Consider the following 15,520-nt stretch of genomic DNA (forward strand, 5'->3'; position numbering starts at 1 on the left):
GTTTTTTCGACTACCCAAGCAATTAAAAATGGTTGCATAGTTACCAAAATTTGTTCGGTATATCCATGTAGTATGCCCGTTATAACAGTGAGTGATTGTATGGGAATATGTGTAAATTAAAATCATTATGGTTTTTTGCTCGTTACAGCCGTGATCTCATTATTTCCGTGCTTGTTATAACGAAGTTCGACTGTATATATATATACAGGCAGTTCCCACTTTACAAGTTCCTGGATTTACAAGTTTTTTTTTTTCTCAAGTATCAACAGAATTGAAAATATGAACATTAATTGCGATAAATTAATGTTAAACATTCATAAATACCGCATTTCAAACCATGCGCTTAGCTATACAATACAGTGTACCCCGCTTTACAATATTAATTAATCTGTTCCAGAGGCACCATCGTATTGTGAAAATATCATAATGTGAACCCAATAACACATTGTTTTTTTGGTAATTCATTCCATGACCTCAAAAGTTGAAATTTTCGCTATATAACTCTCTAAAAAATCGTTTTAATAGTGTAAATTGCATTAATTATCATATATTCTGTTATTAGAACCAATTTTGAACGGCTTTGTGATGTTTTTCTACAGCACATTTTTGGAGGTCACGACCATAAAATAATAAAAACAATTTGCACTTTTTGTTTTATTGGGCTTTTCTGTTACTACAAGCAATTATAAACAGGTAGTAAACTCAATGTTATTGCATTTGCGAAAATACCGATAGCTGGATTTGTGTAGTTTTTTACGTTATTATGGTGAAATGTGTTTCCCCTTTACTGAAATCTTCAATCCTATAAAAAACAAATAAATTTTCAGAATCTTCTCTTCATTCCTTTTTTTTTAAGCTTCATAAACTTCTTACGCCATGCAAATCGTGTTAGTTGCAATTTGTGCATTCAGTTAAAAAATGCTTATGCATGCTATTAAAATTTATAAAGAAAAGAGAAGATTATCTTGGAAATAAACACCTCTTGAAGCATTTCTGAAGGACTCCTTGTGCAACAAACCAACAAGTGCCGAGCCAATAATGAGTGATCAATGAGTGTGCATTTAGTCGATGATGATGAAGAATAAACTTTCTTTAACATTTGTAAGTCATAAATAATTTCTTTATTATTAATAATGACCATTATTAAGCCTTGACTAAAGCATATATTTTCTTTCTTTATTATTATAATTTGCTTGATTTTACAGGCTACATTTTCATTTCTTTGGATAAATCAACCATTGTTTAAACAAACTAATTAGCTAACTAATTTCATTGTTGAAAACATCACTCCTATTATTAACATTATGTCTATGGGAAATAAATTCCCAACTTTATGAGTTTTCGCTTTACGAGCGCACGCTTGGAACAAATTAACTCGTGAAGTCGGGAACTACCTGTATACACATACACATGTTTTTCAGGATTTTTTTTTTTCAATTAATGCCTCAAATTACATTAGAAATATTCCAGTAAGCACTGTCATCTCTTTTAACTGTGGTTCTAAATAATTGGAGGCACAATTTGTAATAAATAGATGGTAGAACAAAAATACATTTTAAAATTGGAAGAGGAGGAGTTGGAAGATTGTTTGATTTTGACTTGCAAAAGCCCAAGTTCTCTGGATTCAGAATTCAGAAGTTGATAAAATTGAATCAAGTGACACAGAAATAGATGTATAAGATAATATTACATCAAAAAAGAAGAAACAATGAGGTTATGAATTTTTCTTGATTTTTTTCTTCAAAGTTTTTTGTAATTTTTTTTAATTCTAATTTTATTTTTGAAATAATTTCACGCTAATATTGAACAACCAATTAAGTTAAAATAATAATGTTAATATTCAAAAGCATTTATTTATGAAGAAGTGTCAATTTAAAAAATTTTCACATTTCATGAAGAAATTTCACAGAGCCCACCAACAAAAAATATTCCTTAGGATCCAGATATGTTCAAAAAACTCACGACAAAAAAGGTTGATTGATAGATTAACAAGACAAGAGGATTTTAGTATATATATATTTTTTTATTGTGAAACGTTAAATCTTTGTTGTTATCTCTTTATTATCTCTTTTATATTCTCCTTAAATATATACTTAAGTCAATAATTTTTAAAAATATTATTTCAATTTTAAAGGCATTATTATAATTTATTAGTTATAATATCACAAATAATATTTTAATTTATGCTTTGTTAACACTATATGGATTATTTCTCAAAAAAAATCATTTTATTGCAGGCCCTGGATTTACTTATCCCTCACGTAGATGCAAATGCATCTGCACGACTTAAATGTCACGTTCGTAGAGGAACTGCACTTTGTCAATTGGAATTGTATGTAGAAGGTAATAATTTTGTTAAAATTTTATTTTCTCAGTTGTTAGTTTTGACCATATCTTTGTGAACCTCTCTGAACAGGAAGAGAGGAGGGGTTATACTGTTAGTTAAGAAACACAAAATCTGAGGAAGTGTATCCAATTGATGCTGGTGGACCATGCAATGTTGAGTCCGTTTGGTGTGACATAAGCACTGGGAAAGGAAAAATGAGAGTAGGTATGTGTTATAGGCCTAATGAGTATAATGAGCAATTGTGCAGAGAAATAGAGTGGGCCAGTAAATCAGAATGTCTTACAATGCAGGATTTTTAACTTTCCAGATATTGACTGGAACTTGTGGGTTAGTCGCTCCACACTAGCAAGATTTTTGTGGATTTATTGGATGGCTGTTTTCTACAGCAACATGTTCGAGAGGCAACCAGAGGGAGTAATACTCTTGATCTGATTATCAGTAGTGATTATTCATGCATTAAGAATTTGCAGATAAAGGAACCACTGGGTGACAGTGATTGCAATGTACTGATGTGGGAATTACTTAAATATGTAACTACCATCAAGGTAGTTTCTGAAGTTCTGAAGTTCCAAATTTTACACTAAAAAGCATATGGAAAGGTATAAACTTAGCAGAGCAATTAGAATCTTAATTTTTGGATGCAGATCTTTCGACTGAAAGGAGCACAAAGTTCAAAAGGGAGCTTCAAAAATGTTTAGCTCCATACCATGAAATTTACAAAAATCTATCGAGCAAATGCAAATCTGAACTAAGTTATGAAATCTTTTCATCAGATTTCATAACTTAGTTCAGATGTATTTGGAATTTTTAATCATACACAAATTGTAAAGTGCCAACTAATTTTGTATTTTGTTTTTTGTTTTGCAACAGAATAATTTGTCACATTAAGGAAATGTATTTATTTTATGATCTAAAAATTGTCAACTGGAGTTTTTTTTTTAATACATATACAAGAAATTCATTTGTATTAAGACTGGTTTCTGTTTTGAGAATATATACAGCAATATAATTTTAGAATACGTTACTGCAATGCAAAATTACTTATAAGTTCTGAAAGGAATCAGTTAGAATTCAGAAACCTTAACCAAATTGTATATATTGGTATATGGTTGAAGGTAGTGGTTGAAGATAATTTTATATAATTTAAGTGTCTCAAAAAATTATAAATAAATAATTTCATTGATTGCTTTGCCAATGCTAAATTAACATAGAAATTCACTCTCTTGGCAAGATGATGGACCACTGAAAAAACTGTTAAGAGTAGTGACACTCTTCTAAATAAATAGCAGTATACAGCTTGTTTTTTGGCGTCTTTTTTTTTTAGTGGGTTTTTAGAAGCAACTTATCATCGAAAGTTGGCTGTCTGTGAGAGAAGAGAACTCTTTAAAAATACTTGCCCTTCTTACAGGAAGTTGAAATAGTATAAAGCTAAGGTGCACAGCCCACAGACTGCATGCAGCCCAACAATGCTTTTTAGGTAGCTTGTAACCACTCACATTGATTTCAAAAAACTTCTAACAATATTTTACATTTCACTTTTATAATACAGTAATTTTCCAATAATAATAATAATACACACCTATTTAATAATATATTTATATCAATTTAATAATATTTTCCATTGCAAATAAAAAAAATTAAATGATGTATAGCTTGATTTTATTTTAAATTTTAAAATTATCATCATTTGTAACAATTCGTCCCTTGATGTTTAATCGACTTCAATGGTTGTATTTATCTTTGAATTCTAATATTTTATTTAATGTTATTTACAGAATTGTATCTAGATCTAACAAAAAGAAATTATCACCGTTCTTCTTTTACACTTTCAAGTATAGCTATTCTCTATTAATTTGACAAGTATACAGATTTATATTTGTTTCCATGCAGTCTGAATAATAACACATTTTATATATTAAATTATTTTAGTACCCTTATAAATTGTCGACTAACAGCAGACCAACAAAGAAACAGACTATAGATGAAGAAGGACGAGTATTTCAAGACCAACGGATTGTTTTGTTCAACAAAAAACTACATTATCTGTTTAATTTGCAATCAGATTATAAGCATTCCGAAGGATTATAATTTAAAATACCACTATGAAATGAAACAATCGGACTTCAACTTGAAATTTTCTGGAGAGTTAAGAAAAAAAAAGAAAATTGAATTTTCTTTTTTTTTTTTGTTCATAAAGAAAATTTCCATAAAGAAAATTGAACAGAAAATTAGAACTGCTGTTGCTGCAGGATCTTTCATTTCTGCAAATATGGCAGCTCATACCCGACTGCCAATAACTGAAAAAATGGAAAAAGCAGTCAGTATTTGGATTGATGATAGCAGTAAAAAATGATCCCATTAAACGGCAATGTAATTAAACAAAAGGCACTAAAAATGCATAGCCATTTAAAAGAAAATGGAGAATCTTCTGTTAATCCAGAGATTTTGCCAGTAAAGGTTGGTTTTAGCGAATTAAAAACCGCTGTTGTTGTTATTGGGTTTTAGGAGCGTTGGCGACTAAGGTCATGTTGCTCTGTGTTGTATATTGTCTGTAAATCGGGTGTGTTCCGAGGTCAATTTTCTTCTTTTTGCTGTATGAAAAACTAGAGTTTCCAGGAGAAAAACCATGTTTCCCTTGCCGGAGACTGACTAACTCAGCCACGTGAAAAAAACCCATAAAAATTCCTCCTGTAATCAACAGGATGCGAACTCAAGTCTTTTCCATCCGGTGTGGGAAGATGGTGATCCTACCAACTGTGCTACCCAATGAGGGAATTAAAAACTGCTTCTCATTACATAACATAAGAATTCAAAGGAAAAGTGCATTGGCTGATAATGAAGCTGCTAAGAAGTATGCAGAGGAATTTTAAAAAATTATTGAAGAGCACAGATACAACCACATCAAGTTTTTGGTGCACAGGTCTTTGGTGGAAAAAAATGTCCATCAGAATGTTTATTTCAAAAAAAGAGAAAACTACACCAGGTTTTAAGGCATCAAAATATCATGCAACATTACTTATGTGCAGTACGGCATCAGGAGATTACATGATAACACCTATGGTAGTTTATAGATCCTCTAATCCTCGTGCAATGAAAGTAAATATAAAACAGAAAATTGTTACAATGGAGTTTGGAAAAAATTGATTACAAATGTATTGAGGTGATAGGAGCATGGAAAGATTTTTGAATTGTGGACTGTATTGGAATCAGCTTTATCGCTCAAAGAAGTTAAACCGTTGACATTAAATGTGTATTGGCAAAATGTATGGCCAAAGTTATTTCATTCAGGAAATTTTGTCGAACTGGCAGGAAATGGAATGTGTGCAATAGTAGAACTTGCTAATTTAGGAGGAGGGGAAGGTTTTGATGATATGACTACTGAAGACATTCAAGAATTACTGGTAGAAAAAGAGGCTGGTAATGTGGATTTGGTGGAAATGGCATCGGAGGTAAACCAAATCAATTCAGAGAATGATGGTTGCAGATGAAAATTCTGAAGTTCCAAATTAAAAAGGGAGCCTCAAACATACTTAGTTCCATACTATGAAATTTCCAAATATTTATCAAACAAAAGCAAACAAATCCAGATTACTGATTTTTTAAAGGGAGCAGAGGATACACAAAACAAAATCTAGATGCTGCAGAAGAAAGTTCAGAAGGTGAAGATATTCTGCAACAGAGAAAACATTCTCGTTTGATTGTGCTTAGCAGCAATGAAGAAGAAGAAAATTAAATGAACATACATTATTACATATAACTCCAGGGGTTCACATCTGGTGAGTATGAGCTTGGCACACCCAGGGTCCTGAGCTGGATATCATCATTCTTCTCTTTCTTGGTGATTCCCTTCTCTCTCTTGGTAACTCAGAAATTTTTTTTGGTGCAGCAAAAGCCTCAGGCTTCCTTGCACCATATGGCTAATAATAATAATAATAATTTTTTAATGTATGTACCATAGTTTGTAAGACATTTGTATGGTTATTACTATTTTTAATAAAAATATTACTCGTTCTTAGTCTCGTATAACATGGTTTCGCACTACACAAGATTTTTATAGGAACCTAACTACCGTGTTATACGAGGGTTACCTGTACTATACTTTGGCTGACAAACGAAAATTTAAATTCAGTATTATGGATGTGAACTCTACCAACATCATACCAGACATGAAACTTTTAGCAAAAACAATGCAGGCTCAAAGATCCCACTTACATGAATGGAGAACTAAAACATATACTAAAGTCAGTTTGTCTACCAATTTTTCAATTTATTTTTGCATTTAAATAATAAAAAGCATTTTTTTGTTGTTAAATATAATTAAAAATATAATGTCTTGTTCTTATTTACTGGATGTATGTACTGCGATAATAAATTCAAATGCACAAATTAAATTTATTTACAATTTTAACAAATCAAATCAGTAGTATTACAAAGTAATTTTTGTATTTACTACAAAAATTTTCCTTAATTCCGCATGCTCAGAAAATATGTGTAATGCATTGATAGACAAAGGTTGTGCATCACTGGTATGAAGAAATGATAAATGTAAATATTCTTTTAAATTTATTAAATCTGAAATTAATTAATTTGATTCATAACTAAAATGCAAAATTATAATTTTTCAGGGCTTAAAGAATATGAAGCAGCTTTGCGCATAACTCCTCATGATGAAAAACTAAGAAGTGATACAGAAAGGATAAGAGAAGTTGTTCAGGGAAGCTAAACCATGATAATTATTCAAAATATCTACACTACATACTATGTAGATTATAATTTAGTGAAAGCACCCAATTGTGTAGTTACTGTTTTCTGAGTACAATATATTTTTCTATGAAATATAATGATAATGATATTTTTTTTTTATTGAAGTGAGTTAACGATACTACAGTCTGAAATGTAGTGAGATTCTGTAAAATTCCAGCACATTGGTATTATTGTAAAACAGTTTACAGCTTTTTTGCTAAAAAATGAATTGTTTAAAACTGCAAATTTTTATTGCTATTAATTTAAAGCTCACTTTTAGTTAAGCAGTGATCTTTAGTGATAACTTATTATGTGGTTATTTGAATATATTATTATTTTATCTCTATTAGATTTGCATCTTATGAAATTCACTGAGAGAGAGAGAGAGAGAGAGAGAGCTAGAATTGTACTAAACTTGGAAGAGCATTTCTTGTTCTCATAACTTGTTGCACATATAAAATAATTTTTATTAGTCTAAGATATTGCTGTTCCTTTGGAATAGATCATTTAAAATTTCTTTCTTCTGCTCTTTCTTTTTCTTTCTGTCTGTAATATATTCTAAAGATTTACGATAGCATAGTGACTTTTTGAAGAGGAATCAGTAATAGGAATCAGAATAGGAATTCTGAGAGCATACTGAAGTTATATAATCAGTATAACATTTCAGAAAAAAACTTGTTTCATCTTAAGTACACACACATGAATTTTAAGTTTGTTTTATGCATTATATTAAATATTCAGTTTCTATTCTTGAAAGGTTAATTATACCTTGAAGTTTAATGAGATACTTTTAAAACAAGTATCTCATTTTAAAGTTTAATGATTAGAAATTTTTCTCCAGTTTGTCAGATTCAAATATTACTATTAATATTTTTAAATTATATTTTCATTAAAATGTTTATCTTATTTGAACATGGTCATTGATAGAGTTAGTTTATGTGCACCATTAGTCATCTGTTATTGTTAATCAAGAATAAATAATATTGTGCATATAAAATATGGAATAGCAAGTGCTTATTGTGCATATTGAAAGTATTGAACTGTTTTGCTGTAGTTCAATAATGATTATACAGTCTTATAATGAAAATATAATATATTAAACAATAATCATGAAAATATCTATTTATTTACCTATTTATTGGGAGATTAAAAGATAATTAAATTATTTGACTGTTCTCCTCAAAGAAGTCATAAAATTACACATTTGCCTAACAACTAAAATATACTATTGTAAATTTCAGGTCTCTTCTGTTATCTCTATTTTTGTTTTAATATAATCATTCCTTTGGCTACCATGTGGTAGCAAGTCATAAATAATATACAGGGTGATTCAAAAGAATTGAGCACTTTCAAAAATTTATTACTCAGTAACTAGGTTATATATGAACATGTAATCGAAACCAGTTTGTAAAAGAATTATCACAGTTATTTCTATAATCTTAAAAGTGCTCAATATGTACTCCTCGTGTCACATCATTCCTGTAGTCTAATTCATCCCAGATCCTTTGTAGCATATCACCATCAATGGTTGAAATGCAGCCAAGATACATTCCTTCATTTCCTTAAGACTGTGAGGAAGAGGTGGTTCCTACACAAGATTATGTCTCCACAAGAAGTTGCATAGTGTGATATCTGGGTGGCCACTGTTCTTGAGGCAGGTCAATTTTTTGAACAGAATGTCCAATTCAGTGCTGTGGAAGGCATTCTTCCACAATTAAGGGACCTCCAGACTGCGTGATGGAACTGAAACAGAGCCCCATCCTGCTGGAAAATGAAGTTGTTGGAGACTTTCTGTAACTGCGGGGAAAAGCCACTCCATCAGCATCGCCAGATACGTGATTCCTGTCACTGTGTTTTCTGCTAAAAAGTAATGGTTCAAAGATCCATTTGCATGATATGGCACAAAAGACTTAACTTTTGACAATTCCCTTACATGTTCAATTGCACCATGTCGGTTTTCAGTGCCCGACATGCGGATATTATGGTGATTCACTTTTCTGCTTAAATGAAACAGCTTCATCACTGATCATGAGGTGACCTGCAAAGTCATCGTCATCTTCCATGTGCCTCTGAAAACTGCAGCCAAAGTTGTATCGTGTTGCCTTATCTGCCTCCATCAGGGCCTGCAGCAGTGGTAAGGTTTCATCTTCAGCTGCTTATGGAAAATGCACCATACAGTGAGCCAAGGGATGCCTAGCTCACGGCTAGCTCTCCTTTTCAATTTCTTGGGACTTTGCTGAATACAGATGTGATTCACGGCTTCTTCAGACACCCATGGCTACCCTGTGCTCTGTCGTTCACAGATGCATTATTTGTGCTCCATTTGTTTGTACCAGCAATAAATGTTGTTACAACCTGGTGGAGACTTGTATCGTATACAGAATGACCTTTGCACTGCAGTCACAAAACCAAGTTTAACAAACTCCAACACACAATGCTTTCTCTTTTGTCAACATGATGAACTCTGTTGTGCCTCCTAGTGGTGGAAATACATACAACTTTCAATCACCGAAATCTTGAAGAAAGTTGAGAAATGTAAAGGTAACTCTTCAATTTGATGCATACCACATGTTCGTATATGTTTATATATGAATACTACATATTCATATGTGCCAACGTGAATGCTAAATATCTTTTTTGGTTTAGTTTCTAATTCCAATTCTCGAGAACAACTTTTTGGAAGACCTTATTATGAATCAAAGTTTAAATATTCACAATCAACCTTCTCTATATTCCACTTTTAGTTCGTCAATTATCAAATCAAATATTGATGTTACCCTTTCTTCCTCCAATTTTGGCTCCTGTATTTATGATTGGAATGTGATTCCAGACTGGACTGTCAGCAATCACAGAGCAATTGTGTGTAGAATTGCTAATACTATTTCTACTTCTCTGGACCCTTCTAGACAACCTGAAATTGTTAGATTCTCCACTCATTCTGTGGACTGCGAGTCTTTCGATTATTCAATCTAGCACATATCCATCAGACTCTTGTGAATCTTTCTTTAATCTAAATGCTTCTGAAATCGTTGAACATATCCAGAACTCTAACACAGTAGCATCATACAAGTCTTCCTGTAAGAAGTGTATAAGAACTAGTGTATGTTTGTGGTGATTCTCTGAACTTACTGATTTACACATACAGGTTTTTATGGCCAGAAAGAGGTACCAGAAGTTAAGGAATTGGTCCTCCGGTGAGTTTGAATGACTTCGTTTTCATTATTTGGAAATAAAAAATCAATATACTAAGGCCATTATAGAAAAAGAGATTGATGTGGTCCGATTTTGTATGTGAATCGGGAAACTAATCCCTGGGGCCTTTTGTATAAGATTTCCTAGGGGAAAACTTACACCTCCCAGGTGTTTGGGTCTGTTCTTTCTGATTTTGCTGAATCAAGAGATTGGATCAGCCCCATGAACATAATTTTGGATAAGCTCTTTTTGGATGATGATCATTGTAGTGACACTGATGCTCATGCTTCTGTATGTTTGGCCAACAAATTGTATCATACAGAAGCTCATTCTGATCCATTTACTATTGAGGAATTTAAATTTATATTAAAGAAAACAGATATGACAAAATGCCCTGATTGGATGTTATTGATAATGGTTTTTATGAATCGCTTCTAATTAGACCCAATATTTTGCTTTTTTTATTCAATGCGTGTCTTGCTGAGGGAGTTTCCCCTCTTGTCTGGAAGAAGGCTCTGCTTCAACTAATTAGGAAACCTGGTAAGCCTACTGAACCCTGTTCTTATCGCCCTATAGCATTGCTGGCAAACATGGGTAAGTTTTTAGGATGCATTATGGCTCTAAGGATTAATCTCTTTCTCTCACAGGATCTCTTTTTGCCAGCTCAATATGGCTTTTCCCCAGGCAGGTACTGCGAGGATACATTATTCAAATTTGTCCATTACATTGAGACTTATACTTTAAAATATGAGTTAGCAGTTTTCATTGACTTCAAGGGTGCATTTGACTCCTGTGGTGGGATAGCGCCCTCGAATGTTGTGGTTCAGCAGCTGTTCTTTTGAACTCTATTGTCTTTTCTGTCCCCAGGGATCTGTGTTGGGATGACTGATCTGGAATATTGTTCCAGGATTGGCTTAAGCATGCTTGTTCTGGATCCAAAATCATAGCTTTTGCCAATGATCTGACGATATTTGTTTCTGGAAGGTCACAAGCGGTATTGGAGTTTGACTAATTCCATTTTATCTAATCTTGCTGACTGGGCTTCAAATAATAAACTCTATTAGTCCAACAAAAACTCAAATGGTGCTGTTTAGGTCCAAATTAGATCACTATAGACCTCCTACTGTTTGGCTCAATAGTGTACAAATCCCTATGGTTAACCAAAGAAAATATTTTGGCATTCTCATTGATTCCAGGCTCAGTTTCTTTCCATATCTGGATTTTCTTTTTATTAAAATCAAAAGATTTTATTCTTCTATCATCTAGATTTCCCATTCTAATTGGGAACTTTCTAGAAAAATGCTCCAACTTTACTATCGTGCTATTTTTCTTCCTGTAGTTTTGTATGCTGCCGGTGCCTGGTTTCATCATGCTACTAATGTCAAATTTCAGTCCAAATTAATATTTATTCAGAGTTCTCTGCTACTTTCTGTTACTCGCATTTGGTGTATGGTCTCCAATCCAGCTCTTCAGATACTTAGCAGTGCTGTCCCCTTGGATCTCCTTCTTATTTACTGCTGTCTCTGTCACAGAGTTAAATAAAATGATCCCTGCTAAGATTTTAGATATAGAACTAAATTTGAATATTGATCCCAAAAAATGAAAAGTAGATGCTACAATGAATTGGTAAACATTTGGTCGACTAGGTGGGATACCGCCACACTTGTGGCAATCACAAAAAGATTCTTTCTGGATGTCACTTTTCTTTTAGAAAAGCCAAAGGTCTGGTTTTCTTTCAATATGGAGGTTTCATTTTTACTGACGGTCCTTTCAATTACAAACTTCAAAAACTAGGACTTTCCAACTCTGAGCTGTGTTCCTGTGGTGGTGTTGAAGACTGATTCCCTATATTGTATTACTGCGCATAGTACGAAGATCTCAGATTCAATATTCAAGTCACTATTCCTGTATTCTCTCCTGATCAGGAAGAAATCCTGGTATAATCCAAAACTAATTTGTCATACCTACAAGGCTTTGCTTCTGCCTTCTTCGCACAACGTAGGACCTTCACTCCTGTCACTGCTTCTGCTACTACTGTGTACGCTGTTCCTGTTCCCATCAATACTATCACATATACTGTACCAACTACTGCTATAACTGCTTCAACCACTGTTTCTTCTGGATCCTGAGGATGACTACTCTCTGTCTGGATTATAAGTGTATAGAGTACAGTTCTCATCGAAACCAACTTCGGATTTTTTTTTTTTTTTTTTTTTCCCTCTGGAGTAGCCCCACCAGAGGAATCTGGTCCATGTTTTGGTGACATCAGGTGAGTCAGAGTCTCGAATTGAGATGGTACGAGCTTTACTGGGACTGGCCTACCTTCCCATGTTGTGGAAAAGTACCCAAAATCATCTCTCCAGGTGGCTGATACTTCTGGTTATCCAAGTGGCCAGAACATAACAACAAAACATACACACAAACCTACACTACTCACATATCTGGTCCTTTTACAGTGGTACTGTTCTTCACAGAGATACGAGGCAGAGATGAACTGACGTTCTAGGAGCCACCCCTTACAAAAACACACGTTCATATATAACCTAGTTACTGAGTAATAAATTTTTGAAAGTGTTCAATTAGTTTTGAATCGCCCTATTCTGACAGTTATGTTATGATATACACGTAACCCTTGTATAACACAGTAGTTTGGGTCATACAAAATCTTGTGTAATGCGAAACCGTGTTATACAGGACTAAGAACCAGTACAAAAGGGGGTTACATTCCAAAAGCTAACAAAAATACGCAATTTTTTTTATAACTATTGGAAACTTAATTTTTATAGTAGTAATAACTTAATATTTTAACTTTATTTTTATAATAGTAGTAACTTAAATGGTAATAACTGAACAAACATCTTGCCTTACAAACTATGATACTTATATGTCAGATAATGTACGTTCATTTAATTTTCTTCCTCTTCATCACTGCTAAGCACAATCTCTTCTGCACCATCTAAATTTCGTGTACCTTCTGCTCTATTTAAAAGTCACGAACTGCAGTCTTCGAAGTCACAATTTTTTATGGTCTCAAACAAGCACAATTTCAATAACCCAGAGATCTCCCAACAAAATACAGTGGATCCCCGCTTTAAATGATACGTGAAAATTGGAAGAATATTTTCCAGTTAGCAAAATAAAAATAAATCTATTCTTACATACACAGCTTAATTAATACGTACTGTAATATATGCATACTAACTAATTGATATTTCTGACTTTCACTGACTTTTTTTTTTTTTTTTTTGGTTGTAAAATTTAAAACAGTAAAAATGATAAGCAATTAATAACAAAGAACACAGCACACGCAAGTTGTAACAAACACAATATGGATTAATGAGTTTCTGAAAATTTATTTGTTTTTTTTTTTATATGATTGAATATTTCGTGGAAGGAGAAACACATTTCACCATAATAACGTGAAAACCCACAGAATTCCAGCTATTGGTACTATCGCAAATGTAAGATCGAGCTGACTACCCGTTTATAATTGATTACACTAACAGAAAAGACCAATAAACCGGAAACTTCAAATTGTTTTTATTGTTTTATGGTAGTGACCTCCAGAAATGTGCTTTAGAAAAATATCACTAAGGCGATAACAACTAGCGAGTCAACAGCAGGGATTCACAAAAAGGAATGGAAACGTTGAAAATGATATCTAACATAATAGCAGGGTTTTCCCAGCACGAAAGCTGAAAAATACCATGTTATGCAAGATTTCCAGAAATTCTCAAACTGTGTTAGAGCGAAACTTTGTTGTAGAAGTACCTTGTTGTGTGAGGATTTCCACAATTTATCAGTCGTGTTAGAGCAAAACCATGTTGTAGAAGTTCCGTGTTATACAGGAGTTACCTGTATATGATTATTTTCTTTATGTTCATCATATGTCTATGTCTGTTATTATACAATGTATCTGTTATTATATTACACTATGTTATTATATAAATTATTTGTTATTTATTTGTATTTGGTAAATGAGTTCTGAAAACTGCATATTTTTCTGTTTTTTAACCACCGTTGTGTAGTGTTATTATTTATAATTTTACAAAATCCAACTAGGAAGACAACCTATAAAGAATGTACTGGAATTAGCACAACTCCAGTTTAAATAATTAAGTTGTTGTTTGAGCTGACAAAGGCTCGGGAATGGGGGGATAAGTTATTTTCTTTTCTCGCTCTATGTTCCACACAAAAACAGTTAATATTAGTAGTGGCAAAATGATGCAGTATCAATAAATAGCTTGTTTAATTGCCTATTCCTTCTAATAATTTGTTCAGTCCTTTGTGTATTTAAACTGCCAACTTCCATGACAACAAGTGGAAATTTTTTCAAACAGTTATTCTCTGCCTGAATGAAAATTTCCACACATCTACTCAGCAACCATCCTGTCTCAATTTAAATTTATGTCCCCTTGTGTGTATCATATGAGAAAAAGTAAAAGATTCCATCGGAATTTAGTTTACTCAACCAATTTAAAGTCTTAAACACTCCAGTGAGTCACCTTTTGGATGCGGCACCTCCGTAGCCAGGTGGGCAGGAGCAGCAGTGCATAGAACACACTTCTTGATTAGACCGGGGTTCGAGCCCGTGACCACCAAATACGGAGAATGCGGAAAGGTCAAGGAATGACCACCGCATATCCCTGGATGGCCTTAGTTGTAAATGCTCTTGAAAAAAACAAACAAATAACAACCTTTTGGATGCCAAGTTTTCAAATGATGCAGGTTACAGAACTAAAGTGTATTTTGTCCCTTACTAATATTGTTGCTCTTCTCTACACTCATTCCAACAGATTTATATCCTGAAAAAAAAAAAAAAAAAAAAAAGCTTCCATACCTTTATGCAATACTCAACATGTGGCCTAAGCATTGCCTTATATGAATACAATGTAATAATCACTTTCTTGTTCTTCTGGTAAACTTTCTGTATGTCATTGACAAAACTGATGAGCTGTTCAACAGCCTGTCTACTGGGTCAGTTCATCATTTCTCATGATGTTCATGTTAGTCTGTGCCATTACCTGGGGCATTGTTCATTCTTCCTACGTCAAGTTTAGTGCTATTCAAATGGCATATTATTCCAAGATTACTGTTACCAAAATGTTAGTACCTTGCATTTATCAATGTTAAGCCTCAATTGTCACTTTCCAGCCTGTCTGCTTAATTTTTCCAGGTCTAGTTGAAAGTAATGTACCCTGAATACTGTCATTAACCACCATACCCATTGTGTAAACA

This window comes from Mastigoproctus giganteus, chromosome 7 (assembly GCF_048544385.1).
Source record: "Mastigoproctus giganteus isolate SK-2022 chromosome 7, ASM4854438v1, whole genome shotgun sequence".
NCBI lineage: Eukaryota > Metazoa > Arthropoda > Arachnida > Uropygi > Thelyphonidae > Mastigoproctus > Mastigoproctus giganteus.